The sequence below is a fragment of the Lissotriton helveticus genome, chromosome 1_1 (genome assembly GCF_964261635.1).
Source record: "Lissotriton helveticus chromosome 1_1, aLisHel1.1, whole genome shotgun sequence".
Lineage (NCBI taxonomy): Eukaryota > Metazoa > Chordata > Amphibia > Caudata > Salamandridae > Lissotriton > Lissotriton helveticus.
Window position 1 is genome coordinate 1,103,195,462 of NC_136057.1, and position 15,021 is coordinate 1,103,210,482.

The following is a 15,021-nucleotide window of genomic DNA, read 5'->3' on the forward strand; positions in this document are numbered from 1 at the left end:
GAAGGCTGAAAAGGAGGGAGGGGTGTCTGTGAAACGGCAGAGGCCAAAAAAGCATAACTAGAAATTCTTCCCAATTGGCCGGATCCGTGCATTACATGCCATGACTTACATACAATATAGGACCTGAAGTCCCGTGCCTCATTCACCCAGCTCCTCTTCACCGTGGCATGCCCTCTCTCTCACACCCCACTTCGTGTTTCTCTCCCCTCACCTGTAAATAAAGCATTTTATTTTTGTTTGCTGTACCTCCTTCTCAAACGTTGCTGTAGAATCACGTTTAAATGTAAATACGCAACCACCGCTCTGCTGAGAGGCCAAGGATTGCATGAGCAAGTCGTCTGAGACTGTACACCTCTGTGTCCCACTGGCAGGCACGGTGAGACACTCACACTGCCTTCATCCTCAGCCCAGAGCTCTGTCTCGATCCATTATAAACCCACCCACCCCAACCCAGAACTGGAGCTCCCTCAAAGCACTAGCGGCGCCTCAGTTCAGTGTTCATCCTACAAGAGTCACATGTTGTAGGGACACAGCTACAAAAACACACCCTGTAGGAAAAACAAAAATGCTCTGATGGAATACATTATCAAATTAAACGTGATATGAAATCCGGCGCCGCGTCGCTGACATGGTTTGAAGAGTTTTACAGTCTTTCTTGAGAAGTCGATCGGTGGTTTTATCCATAAAGTTTAGGACCGTAATAAAGTCACTTTTTAATGACTACTGGGTCTGAGCTCTGGCAGGACCTGGCCCATCTTAAAGCCCCGCTCTCACTCACTCGGTTCTGCTCTCTCACTTTACACATCCCTCAGTCCCACTTTGCTGCCCTGCCCCTCCTTGATATCACACACTGTACCTCTCACACCTACCGTGCCTCTTGGCGCTTTACCAGTGAAGAGCAGCTGCAGCTGCCAAGGGTCACGGGCTCTGCCCTGTGAGTGCGCAGAGCCGGGCAGACGCTGCCGCACTCCGGGCAGCGAAAGGCGGAGAGCGGAGTCTGGGGGAGGCAGGCTGCGGGGACGAGAGCCGAGCACCGCGGGTGGCACTTATCGGTCGCACCGGTCTGTCACCTGAGGTTGGCGCAGCTCTGCAGTGACCGCGACGGGAGATGCAGCGTCAACAAGAAAACACAGAGCACAGGCGAGCCTGACAATGAGAGAGGGGGCAGGGTGAGCCACAGCCCCGGTGCCCTACAGCCACAGCACCGTGCTTCGGCGGGGGAGGCTAGAGGTCACGTGCCAGACTCACTGAGGAGGGTGGCAGGACCAGCCACAACACTGTCCTTATGTGGGGCAGCTAGGGCTGAAGCGCTGGACTCACTGAGGAGCGGGGCAGGACCAGCCACAGCCCCGGGGCCCTACAGAGACAGCACCGTGCTTCATGGGATGGGGGGGCAGGGCCAGCTGCAGCCACAGGGGCCCTACAGCCACAGCACCGTGCTTCGTGGGGTAGGGGGGTGGGGGGGCAGCTAGAGATTATTTTATTTTATTTATGCGTTTTTATATAGCACGGTCTTTACCTGAAGGTGTCGGAGCGCTTCACAATAGGAACAGAACTGATACTTGAGAACATTACAAGTGAACACATTACAAAAGCAAACGCTAAGTTACATGAAGCAAAAGTGACAAACGCAAGCAAACCAATACAAGAGGTAGCAAACGGTGCATTACAGTAGATAAAAGTAACGTGTGCAAGTTTCAAAAGCGTATAAAGTACAAGTAGAGGTAAAATACTGCAGTACATGCCAGACACTCGAACACCAGAACACTGGAGCAGGACTGAGCCAGCAGAAGCACCAGGGTCTTAGCACCACAACAATGTGCTTCTCTCTACAACTCTCTACTACTCAATCTCTATTAATCACTCTATTGTACGCACTCTACTACTCTACTACACACTCTCTACTCCTCTACTACGCACTCTCTACTACTCACTCTCTACTACGCACTATTACTCACTCTACTACTAGGTCTCGAATTTGCGAGAGATTAAGCTATTGGCATTGTAAATGACAATGCCATTTATTTATCTGTTTTCAAAACCAACACATAATTAAACAATTTGTCATTTACAATGCCAATAGGTCTAACTTTTGCAAAGGCGAAACCGTTGCATTGTAAAAGCTTGTTTATTAAGGATTTGCTTCACTCAGTTGTTTGCTTTAAAGGCATTGAACAAAATATCCATGGCAAGCAATTTAATTTCCGAAGAGCGTGCCACGATGTCCTCTTTTGTTCTAATGTGGGTCAGAAAACGTACATTCAAAGGCAAAGGTCAACAGTGGGGTCAGGCTCTGTGATTTTAATTTTTAATCCAATTATTTTCACACTAGTTAACACACCACATCTTTTATTGAAACGAATGATATTAAATTACAATTTCCTGCAAAAGACAACTTTAAAATTCTCAATTGCCCAAAAATCTAATTACTTACTGCTCTCATTATTAAAGGACTAGAGAAGTCCCATTTAAGAGGTCTCCCAAGTTTTTCCCTTCGTATTGGTTCATGTAGCACTGGTTATTCATAGGCTGATGCACTCTCTCGCTTTTTTAATATTCTAATGGAGACTCCTCATAATCTTCTTTTGGCAAGCAGCCATCTGGCTGCATCCTTTGCTTATAAATAACATCCGTAAACCAGCTTGACCTTAATCTTCTCATGTGAAACCCGCCACAAATATTGAAACGCTTAATAATATGTGCTCTGTCCTCTCGACCGCTCAAACGCTGCATATCTCTTGCTAGCTCCTCTTTGATGCATGTATGGATGAATAAGAGCATGCATATTCGAGATTGCTCTTTTTCCGTTTATTTTGCCATTCAACATAGGGTTGTCTACAGCTATGGAGAATATTTCTGTAATAGATCTGAGCAAAGGTTGCCTTACCGTTCTTCAGTCCTAACCTCTATACTGTAGTTTGATATTTTTTTCAATGTCTCGTAAACAAATAGTTAGTTCATCGCTTAACCTGAAGTCCTATTAATTCTCTTTCAACACTAAACTTTCTTTATGGACTAATCCTTTGGTTCATTCTTCTTCACTAAATCCCTTAGGGCTCCTTCAAACATACAGATGAGTGCTAGTTTGAATATTAAGATCACAAGACCACATGTGATTCGAAAGGCTACAACTCTAGTTGTATTGGGCTAGGACATTACCAAACTCCCATAGTCTTCTTTTTAGGGCTTTTAAATGACAGGTTTTAAGCCATTCATCGGCTGACATAATCGTTGGTTAGTGGTTCAATGGGATGCAGCTTACCTCCTCACACACTAGAGGCTCAGCGTTCAAGCATTTCTGCTTGAACGCTGCTCCTGAGCTTCCACAGCAAGTAGTCTGGGTCAGTATGGAGTATCTCATGAACGTTTGCTGAATGTAATGGAATCTCAAACTGTAGCGTCTCCAATGGTTTAAGGGGTAGTTTCTCCTTCTGCCTGCAGAGTGCCTTTCTCTGTGACTTGCAACATTGGTTAAACGTATGTCAATATTTGAAATATAAATTGATAAAAATACCTTTGAATTCCCAATTTGTAGTGTAATTGGGGTGCACAATAAATCACACTAAATTATAGGTTTTAAATGGGACATTAGCAGCAATGATGAGCTAATTGTGGTTTGACCTTTAGAAAATAACGTGACTCTGTGTAAACCTTTATAGCAGTTTTGTTAAAAATATGACATAATCCAAAAATATTCAGCTCTATGGTGAAATAAAACGTAGAATGTCTAAATTAAATATTATCATAGATAGCAGATTCCTCACCCTGGAAATATACCTAGATGCCAGACTGGATGCAGAAACTCAAAAGCAGTTCTCCTGTGCACTGTTAGGTGACACTGTACGACTCTGTTCCAATAACGCACCGTTCCAGAAGTGATGGCTGGAGATGCATATGTACCAGCCATGCCTACAAACGTCTGTTCCTTTCTTTCCCAACCTTCCGATTCCAACCTGGAGCTCAGCTCCTCTTATTTATTTTTGTTGCTTTGCGATGTGATTTATTTTCCCTCAAAATAATTTTTTATCAGTGTGTAAGGGAGCATGCCACCCTCTAAGACCACAGGGTTTAAGCCTTGTGGGGACTGTGGTAAACGGATGTCTGTGACAGATCACCACGATGTGTATATATTGTGATTGGGTTAATCCCATGACTCCAAGACCTGCAACAACTGTACCTATATGCACCCAAAGGCCATTCATGAATGTGAGGCAAAGCTCCATTTGGTGAAGCACTGCAAGACTCAACGCAGTACCTGCTTCAAGACAAGAGCGCGGACCAGCTCCTGCTCGCAAAGTCACTCAAGCATACCTTCATGATCGAAGTCGTCGGGTTAGTCAAAGGAAATGCATAAGAAACAAAAGCAGACTTGACCCCACTCGGACTCTCTGCAGAAGGCACAAGGACATAACTGTTCTTCCACATGTCGCTCCTGTTCTACTGAGGAGTTGATACTGTCTCTGGTTGTGATGCACCACGATTTTCAGGACCATTGGCATTGGCTTAGCAGGTCAAAGCCTTTTGAGAAGTCATGCTTCACATATTTGGTACACTACCAGTTTCCTCTGGTGCACATTCAGGCCTCCAGTTGGGTTACCACCGGCAGGTCTGACCATGCCATCGTCTGTGCCCCTTGAACCAGCTTCAGGTTCCACATCGAACTGTGCGCCGGCCCATTGACATAAACTCACCCACCAGCGCTAGAAGAAGAGCCACAACCCACTATGATCTCTGACTCCAAGCCACACTCATCCCGACCAAGGCTGTACCAAGATCCTGACATGGCACAGCCCATACTCAACACATCAGAGACTGACACTAACCCTCTACCGTGTAGTTGTGTACAGCAGTTCACCCTTTTTTTTTTTAGCTGCGCGCCGAGGCAGCCATTTGAAGACAACAATGGAGGGGATGCAAAAGAGTCCCCTGTCTCCCCAACCTCCAGTCCCTTCACCCCTTTGTGATAGATTGTACATGGACCTACAGGATGCAAGTGGGTTAAATACCTCACCTGATAATGGGTTTGTGTCTGCCGCCCTGTACCAGCTACCGGAGAGAGTACATCTTTTGCCACTGTGATTTGGAGGGCTGCTGAGATCCTTGATCTCTACCTCCCCTCTATGGATGTGAAAACAAATATCTCATAGCGGTTGTTTAGCCTGCCTAGGCACTGACCGAACCTATTCCTCCCCTTCAACAAAGACCTCAAGGATACGCTACTGGGCACTTAAGGAAAACCGTGCTGTGGCCCTCCGGTCAGTCAGCAGGTCGCCTGTCGCCGTAGACTAGCTTCAGGTGACACTGACTTTTTAACTCAATGTCCAACCCAGAGAGTTTGGTGTTGCAGGTGTCAACCCAAATGGCTTTCACATGATGACTCCGAACAAAGAGTCCAAACGTATGGAAACGTTTAGCAAATGTGTTCTCTTCTGCCAGCGTTACCAGCATTGAAGAAAAAATCAACACTTTACTCTGCTAATAACAGAATACACATTTATATAGATGTGTCAAGGAAGTGTATTCACTAGTGGAGAACATCAGCCACAAGACCCGTACCGAGACTCAACACATAAACGGTATGGGCGTGGCCAAGAGGGCCACTTGAGAGGACGCTGCGACCCGAGGCTCGTCGTACCGCTCTCCTCTCCGGGCCCTTTTCTCAGTATATAATCCCCAATTCTGCTATAGGTACCAGTGGGGCAGAGCGGTGAGTGGTGAAGCTTACCTGGTGCAGTCTTCGTCGTAGCATGGTGCCCCTGGACGACTCTGCTGCAGCGTACGGCCAGAGACCGTGAAATGGCGCCCGGGCGACTTGGGGGCTGAAACGTTCATCCTGCGTCCTTGCGGTGAGCCTGAGTGGCGATTGTTGTCCCCTGCGAGGCTTTGCCTGCCTTCTCCTGTGTATAGCGGGGGAGCGGCGGCGGCAGGGCAGAGGTGAGGCCGTGGGCGGTACAGTGTTCTGGTGGCGCACCACAGCGGAATGCACGCATCTGGCTGCCGGGAGCACAAAAATTAAGGCCACGGCTTCTGGGCCTGTGCGGCCGACTTCCAGCAGACCGCAGTGGGAGGAGGGATGAGTGGCGGCCTCAGCTGAACCTCATCAAGCATCTACTGCTGGCTTCCGCGGGGGAGTGGCGGCAGCACGCAGGAAGCAAGATCACAGGCTGCGAGGTGTTGCAGCAGCATGGAGGGGCGGCTGCGCCTGGCTGGGAGCGCGAAAATTGAGCCCGAGGATCCGGGGCCTACGTTGCTACCTTCTTGCAGGCCGCACCCACGCGGTGAAGTGAGGGGCGGACTTCCCAGTGTCCAGCTAGGCTCTCCCTCTCGGCAATATCAAGCGAGGGAGGAGAAGCAGTAGCGGTGCGAGTTTGTGGGCGGAATGCAGCACTGGAGATATCATGTGGTAGTTGGCTAATTGGCTCCGTGACAGAAGAGGGATCCCTGCGGCGGAGGCTCCCTGGTGCTGAGGTGGGGATCCTTGGTCAGCCTCCTGGAGTGCAATATTGGCTGGCAACACCACAGAGGTGGTCTGGGCCTCCCGCAAAGCGCTAAGTAGGTGCAATCGTGCTCAATGGTGGTGAAGCTCTGGTGCGCAACCCCCTGCAGGTCGTCGCCGGGTGACAGCGCAGGGAGCGGACCTGGTGACAGGTGCAGCCTATACAGCAGGCGGCGGGGAGCCCTCTCCCAAGGGGCACCTGAGTAGCGAACAGAGCGGACCGGACTGCCCCATCAGCTCGAAGTAGTGTGGTGCGGCTGGGAGCGTGGTTGAAGGGGCCTGACAGTCGGTGATAACTCACTCACGCCTGTTCTGGGACTCTTGCGCAAGGGCCTAATAGGTGTCCATCAGGCTGGTGGTGGAAGGACACAATGGCTGGCATGAGACGGAAAGGAGAGAGATCCCTCAAAAGAAATGCTTACTAGCTCCCCTAGGTCCATGGACAAGGAGGGTCTGTCTCATCCGGTTTCCCAGCTCCCACCAGATCTTTCTTCTAAGGACACACCTATTACCAAGGAATTTTTGGAGTCGCTGTTCAACACACTCCGCGATGACTTCCAGTCACTCAAGCAGGAGGTGGCAGGCGAGGTCCGTGAAATCCGTCGGGATGTGGACGGACTGGGGGAGCGGGTTGCTGTTCTTGAGGACGGCGAACACTCCAAGAGTGAAGAAATTGAGGCCTTGCAACAAGAAATCATACGACTCAAGGATCAGCAAGTGGACCTCCAGGCTCATACCGAAGATTTGGAGAATAGATCTTGGTGAAATAACATTTGCGTCAGAGGGATTCCGTTGAAGGAGATGGGGACGGACGTGGCTGGCTGCTTCAGGGCCTTTTCAGAGACATCCTTGGTGAGGCCTCGGATTTTGAGATCCGAATAGACCTGGCGCGTGGGGCTTGGGAGGTGGGCACCGGCCCCACCACCGGACATCCTTGCCTTTCTGCCAGATTTTGGGTTGAAACAGCGGATCTTACAGGAAGCCCGGAAGAAGCAACCTATCAAGTACCGTGAACATCCCGTGGCGCTATACCAAGACTTAGCTTCCATAACATTGCAAAAGAGGAAAGCTTTCAAAGAAGTCAAATCCTACTTGAAGGACAAAGGGGTGCTGTAAGCTTGGGGCGACCCCTTCTGCATCATTTCTAGGTGGAACGGTAAGCTGCAGCAGCTGAGATCACTACAGGAGACCTGCCAACTTTTGGGATCGGCGGGCCGAAGCCATGAGTCTTACCCCGCCCCATCGCAACGGCCTGCAGGGAACGGTTGGCAGACAGTGGGGCGTAGATGCTCGCCCACATCCGGGACGAGGCCGGACCCTGAAACGGTTTCACAGGAGAGAGCATAGGCCCTGGAGGCGGTGAAGCGAGACACCTCAACCTCTGAGTGATTGAGCTGATGTTCGTGGGGATTGCATAGCACTGTGACATGATTTACCCAGGAGAGGGGGGAGGGGGAGCTGAGGTTGACCAGGCTACACGTGAACGCTACTGCTTGATCTTTCTCCTAGTGCCGGTACCTCGGGCCAGTAGGCACTGGACAATGGTGTTTTTTTGGGATTGTTCTGTTGGGGGCTGGTGGGGTTTGGGGGGGAGTGGGGGATCGAGGGTGGTTGTGGGGGAAGGTTGGGGCGGTGGGGGGGTTGGAGGGACTGGGGGGGTGAAGGGGAGGAGTGGCAGGGCGTGGCGTTCCGGTGTGTCGCACTTCAGATGGGTCCAGGTATGGCAACGGGAGGGGTCCTTTTCCCCGAACATCCGCGTAGTCCAGATAGGATACCATCCTGGTTGATGCTACCCTGAGGGTTCTTACCCTGAACATGAAGGGGCTTAATAATCCTATAAAGTGGAGGGCCGTCATTTCATTCTTGGAGAATTCCGGTGCTTCGATTTGCCTGCTACAAGATATGCACCTGCTCTCTAAGGACTGGCATAGTATGCGTTCCAGAGCATTCCCTCATCAATATTACTCCTCCACTATGGAGAAGAAGGCTGGGGTCACTAATCTATTTGCCCGACATTTTATAGGCCTTGTGGGCGACCGGGTCGCTGAAATTAAGGGCAGGCTCCTTGCTTATAATGTACAGGTGGGTGGCAGGCCCATGGTCATAGGTTCAATATACGCTCCAAATTCCAGGCAGGAGGCTTTCCTCACAGGGGCTCTGTCTGATATCCTTGCTTGCCAATCAAGATGCACACTGGTGGGAGGTGATTTTAATCTGGTGATGCACCAAGATAGGGATAGATCAGGCCGCCGCTTTGGTCTCACCGGGGCGCTTTCTCTGGAGGGTAAACAGTGGTTAGCCGGCAGAGGCCTTTTAGACCTATGGCGGGAGGCGCACCCCAACTCTACTGGGTACACATTCTACTCTCACGTGCACCACATACGCTAGGCTGGATCACTTTTTGGGGTCTTCCGACCTGGCAGACACAGTGACGAACATATAACAGAGAGAACAGACTTCCCTTATCTACCACATAATTCTAATACAACAGTATTTCAGATAACTAATCGAATCTTGGTGACAGAGGCTCAAAAATAACCTGCATTTCTTTCCAAAAATGATTTCTTTCATTTTTATAGATATAAGGTACATTAGTTTGCATCAATTTCTTTATCAGTTCATCATAAAATGCAACATAATTCAATATACCCCTGGAAGAAAATAAGGATACCCACATCCAAGTGCGGGGTCTCACATTGATCTTGGAGACCTGTATTCATGAGTTTACTTCCTTGTTTCATTTGGTGTGGTAGTGTATGTAGCTAGAATGAGTATGTCTGTCTGGATTATTGAGTATGTGTGTGGATGTGGGTATCCTTATTTTCTTCAAGGGGTATATTGAATTATGTATCTAGTTGTAGTAACCTTGTTTTGTATATAGATATGATTCACATGCACTTTATTATGTTTTTTCTTTGTCTACACTATTTATGAAAAAATGTTTTGTCTTTATAAAAATAGATTTTTTGCATTTTATGATGAACTGATAAAGAAATTGATGCAAACTAATGTACCTTATATCTATACAAATAAAAGAAATTATTTTTTGAAAGAAATGCAGGTAATTTTTGAGCCTCTGTCACCAAGATTTGATTATCTGAAATACTGTTGTATTAGAATTATGTGGTAGATAAGGGAAGTCTGTTCTCTCTGTTATATTGTCTTATTTCCCCTCCTTCCCTGGCTTGATCAAGTTTAGAGGGGGTCCCATCAATTCTGCTACAGTGACGAACATAGACATAGTCCCGGCTACACTATCCCACCATGATGCAATCACACTTACAATGACGTCCCACGTGCGAAACCTCAGAGGCCGGTGGCGCTTACGTGAAACCCTGCTACAACGCAAGGGGGTCGCACAGCAACTGCACAAACGCATCACGGAATACCTTAATCTTAACGACATTGAAGATGTCCCAGTGACAGCGGTGTGGGGGGCACTCAAGGCAGTGGTGCGCGACCTCATAGGAATAGCTGCAGCCGAGGCCCAGGAACGTAAGGACAGAAGGCAGTCACTCTCGGCGCAGGTGTTGGAATTAGAAAGGGTACACAGCTGTACTGGGGCCCCTAGGATATGGAGACAGCTAAAGGCAGCCAGGGCACAGCTTGCGAGCCTAGATCTAGATCGTGCAGAATATGCAGCCTTACGACATACATATTATATGGGGGGCGACAAAACAGGGCGCCTGTTAGCGAGCAAGCTCAGAGCCCGGGTCCATAGGTCTAAGATCTCCGCTATTCAGGGTCAGGAAGGGCAAACGCTTCATGAGGACGAGAAGATAGCGGAAGCGCTTCGGGCATTCTATGCCTCGCTTTACAGGGCGTAACATGCTCTAGATTCGGAGGGGGGTCGCCTACCTCAACGAGGCAGCAGTCACAGCACTTAACAAGGCGAGAGCGACTTCCTTAGATGCCCCAATACGGACGGAGGAGGTGGTCTCCGCGATAGCGTGCCTTAAGCCTCTGAAAGCTCCGGGGCCAGATGGCTTCTCTGCTGGGTTTTACAAGGCCTTTTGCCTGCTGCTGGCGCCTCTCCTCACCAGGCTGTTAAACTCCTTCCAGGGGCCCGGTTCCATACCTCCTGACATGCTCGCAGCAGACATCATTGTACTGCCCAAACCGGCAAGGACGCCACACAGTGTGCCGCTTACTGGCCCGTATTCTTGCTCAACCTGGATCTTAAACTTTTCACGGGGATTCTGGCGGCGAGGCTGGGGCCTTGCTTACCAGGCATCATAGAACCCGACCAATCGGGTTTCATTCCCAATAGGCAATGCAGTGACAACACCAAGCGTCTTCTACATTTCATTGACAAAGCTCACTTAAACGACTCTGACGCTGCTCTCCTCTCTGTCGACGCCGAGATGGCGTTTGACAGGGTGGACTGGGGCTTCTTAGACAAGACTCTGGCGCGCTTTTGTATTTGGGAGCGCTTCCGGTCATGGGTCGCCAGCTGCTACGACGCACCCCAGGCATCGATCCTTGTTAAAGGCATTGGCTCGCAACCCTTTGATTTCCGGCGGGGCACCAGGCAAGGGTGCCCACTTTCGCCCTTACTGTTTGCGCTATACGTAGAGCTGTTTGCGCAAAGAATAAGGGACTACCCGAATATCACTGGCATCACCTTTGGGGGTGAGTCACATACCATCAGCTTATACGCCGACGACATATTGGTGGCAGTGGATTACCCAATGCGATCTGTGCCAGCTTTTCTGACGGAAATGGAAACCTTCGGGAAGTTGTCGGGTTCAAAATTAATATAGGGAAATCCATGATCCTCCCACTGGGCCGGAATGCCCATAAGTCTGCTGGCGGCCTCAAGTAGTTCGAGGACTGTCCTCACACATGTCGCTTCCGTATTTAGGTATCACCCTGACTCCAAGCACAACACAAACGGTCAATCAGAATTACACGGTTATGTTTGCCCAACTCCAAAGAGACCTGAAGAGATGGCGGCAGCAACCACTATCCTGGTTGGGGCGGGTGGTGGCGGTTAAAATGTTCCTGCTACCATCCCGATGGCTCCACCGTTAGTAATGCTACAGAAAATACAGGATGCGATACAGCAGTTTGTATGGCCCGGGAAGCGCCTGCGGATCTGTAGAGACCTGGCTCGACGTGCTCCTATAGAGGGGAGTTTGGGTATGCTCGATCATCTTAGGTACTTCCAGACTGTGCAGCTGCGCTACCTCCTGGAATGGACTCGCCCTGAATCGGAAAAGAGGTGGCTTTTCCAGGACAGAGCGATGGCCCAAATGTCGCTATGGAAGGTTCCCTTTTTGAAGCGTTTGGACAGACCGTCATACCTCAAAAAGTCACCTCTCACCTGCTTGATACTTAAGGTGTGGGATGCGGTGGCAGTTAGCAGGGGCCTTACTACTTTCCCCTTGCCTATCACACAACTGTTCGACAACCCTGCGTTTTCCCCTGGGATGGACCCACAGGCGTTCAGGCAGTGGAGGAACTCAGAATGCAGGTCCGCGGGACACATGTTTGTCTTAGACTGCTTTATCCAGCTCGACGACCTGAAGGAAATGTACACTCTATCAGCGCCGCAGTGGTTCCAATATTTCCAGAATCGTCATTGGCTTACGCACAAGGACATGCAGCCTCTTGTGGGCCGGCGTCTCACGACTTTCGAGTACTGGCTCATCACGAAAAAGACGGACAGACAGGCGATTACAGACCTCTATAAAATGATAAGTCCATCACCTCCCCCTTGCGTTCTGCTGGCCAGAAGCTTTGGGAGTCTGAGCTCGGGAGAGCCCTTACAGACAAAGAGTGGCAGGATATGGATCTTAGGGCCCATCATACTGCCAGAAACGTGACCAGTAGGGAGTCTGCTGTTAAGATTGCGTATTACTGGTACCTGACGCCGGCTCGGAGATTCCCTGCTTCCCTGCATACTCTGCTAGGCCTCCCAAATGCCCTCACTTTTCCGCTAAAATTGCTTAAGGGGAAACAAATGGGGTTAGCGGTGGGGGCGACGGCACATCATATTCTCTCACTCTGGGGCACTAAGAGAAGGTCTACACACACAGGCTTGTTACATAGGCTCTAGCATATACTGGGTATGGAGCGGATTCAGGGAAAACTCACACAGACGACACTCATTTAACACTACCTGGCAACCCTTCCTTACTTTGCTAGCCTGGGAATTTAACAAACTTACTTGCTCGAGATACCTTAGACTGCTGCGGCTTACTGACGTGTCCTCCAGGGAGGCCTCCTCTACCGGATAGGAACATCACAGGCAAGCTATTTGTATGACTCCACGGGACGAAGAGGCGACACACCGGAGGGGGGGAGAAGGAGGGGGAAGTTGGGGGGCGGGCGTGTTGGGGAGGGGTTTTGTTCGGTTGCGGGGTGCTCGGATGCGCAGTTTGTTGAAGATTATCCACAACTTACTCTCATGGACACATCATACCCTCCCGTAGCATGCGCTGAATTACCCTTGTTGCCAGGGGAAGGTAAAGCAACTGAGCATGGGTATGCCCGCTGGGGCCCGATTTGTTGTATTGTAATGTGTCTGATGCACCAAAAAATTTATAAAACAAATTTAAACCAAAAAAACCATAGGCGGGATATATACAGATCCCCATGGTCCAAAGTCATCTGGTTCCCCATAGGAGAAGGCCTGTATAAATAAAATATTTTACAGCTTTGCAGGTATGCGACTTAATTTAAGCAAGGCTTCCTGCAATTCAAATCGGTTTCAGCTTCCTAAAACACACTAGTAAGTTAATAGCAAATGTCTCAAGCAGAAACTGGTATTTCACGTTCTTCCAGGGTCAATAGGGATGAAAGGTGACCTGCACATATATTCTTGGTGTTGAAGAGAGGAAAACACGTCAGGAGGTCATCTGCAGCACACACATTTTCTTTTTCTTTTCTCATAATGGGAACTGTAGTGTTTTTAGTTTATCTGCCACACCATTCAGGTTACCGAGATTTGGGCAAGTTAATTTGCTGAGGTCTATAAATCCTCGATTGTCTACGAAGGTGGTTTGGACAATAGTGGTGTTCCGGTTCCACACATTGATGAGATTCACAGGCTTCTCAGGGGACATTGACCAATACATGATGGAAATACGCTTGTTTGGGGACCAGGCAGACTTGGCCCTGAAATGTTTTGAGCAGAGCTACAGAGTGCTTCTTTTGCCTTTTGCTATCAGACCTGTACTACCCCAAACAATTCCTCCCTTTTCGGGGATATGCTAGTGGCTTGGATGATCCTTTGATCATTTTACAGCAGGTTTCTTAATCCTTTTGAGATTGGGGTCGTAGGCCCAGCAAACCATGACCAGGCACTTAGAGGCAGTGTACTTCCCAAGCCCCCGGTCCTTTGGCAAAAACTAACAAACCTCTTTAGTACACCCTTAGAGGCACACTGCAGCGGATGAGCCATTGGTTGCAGAGCATTACAACCAACAAGTGAGTCCTCCACATTGCCCAACGAGTCTACACCCTGCCATTCCATTTTGACCCACCGCACCTGCCACATTCATCGGTCCATTTTGTGTCAGGAGGTGCAGGCTGTTTAGCAAAGGGAGCCATAGAGATGGGTTTAGATTTGGAAGTGGGTTTGTAATGTTATTCCTATTACTTCCTCATGCTGAGGGACAGAGGTATTAGCCCTATCTTAGATCTCTTCCTATCTTAGATCTCACTTTACCTTAGATCTTTACCCTGTCACTGCCTTCCTGCGCAAGGACAAATTCAAGATGCTCCTGCATGGCCACCTTTTTTGTGCCACGTTGTTCCACTTGCTGGACGCCTATTTTCAAATCCCTTTTCTGCAGGCCCACATGTTCTACCTGCAGTGAAAGGTAGGCCACAAGCATTTTCAGTTTGCTCCCTTTTGACCTTACAGCTGCCCCTCAGGTGTTCACGAATATGATGGGAGTGGTCGCTGCACATTTTTGGAGGTCATATTTGCCAGTATTCTCCTACATTGACTGCTAGCTGTTGAAGGCAGACTTGCCATAGTCTGTCGCAGACCACCTCCAGATAACGGCAAACTAATTGACATTATTGGGGTTTTCAAACATCTTGTCGAAGTCACACTTGACTCCTTTGCAGGGACTTCTGTTTGTCCTGGATATGGTTCGCTTTGGGCCTTCACTGCTGAGTTAGGGAGGCCATCTGAGAGAGGTGTAGATCAGAGGACTCTGGTCCCCTTGGAGCCCACCTCCACACAATCTTTTGGACCCTTTGCGATTTGCTTGGCTTTGAAGACCTTCCTTCTGACTATCAAGGGCAAGCTGGTTCAGATTCACTCTTACCTCACCCCACATTGCAGCAAGCAGGGTAGGGTGGGGTATTGGGTCCTGTGCTAGTCCTCTATCAGTGTAGGCTGGGAAAAGTGTGGCTTGGTGCAACTCCAGCTCGACCAACCCGTTGCAAGCCAAACTGTTGGATGGATTGCGGTTTGGCTTGTCTTTGGCCCAGCAAAGACTTTATGTGGGCACTATTAAAAGTTGTTTGTCAGCTCTTTTGGACTTTTTAATTTTGCTGGACCAACC

At 49.3% G+C, this 15,021-nt stretch overlaps 1 protein-coding gene across 6 annotated transcripts in view; it reads left to right on the forward strand.

The window, feature by feature from the left end:
• OSBPL8 (oxysterol binding protein like 8) overlaps positions 1-15,021 on the forward strand; it is a 1,077,846-nt gene that overhangs the window by 831,796 nt on the left and 231,029 nt on the right. The window lies entirely within an intron of this gene.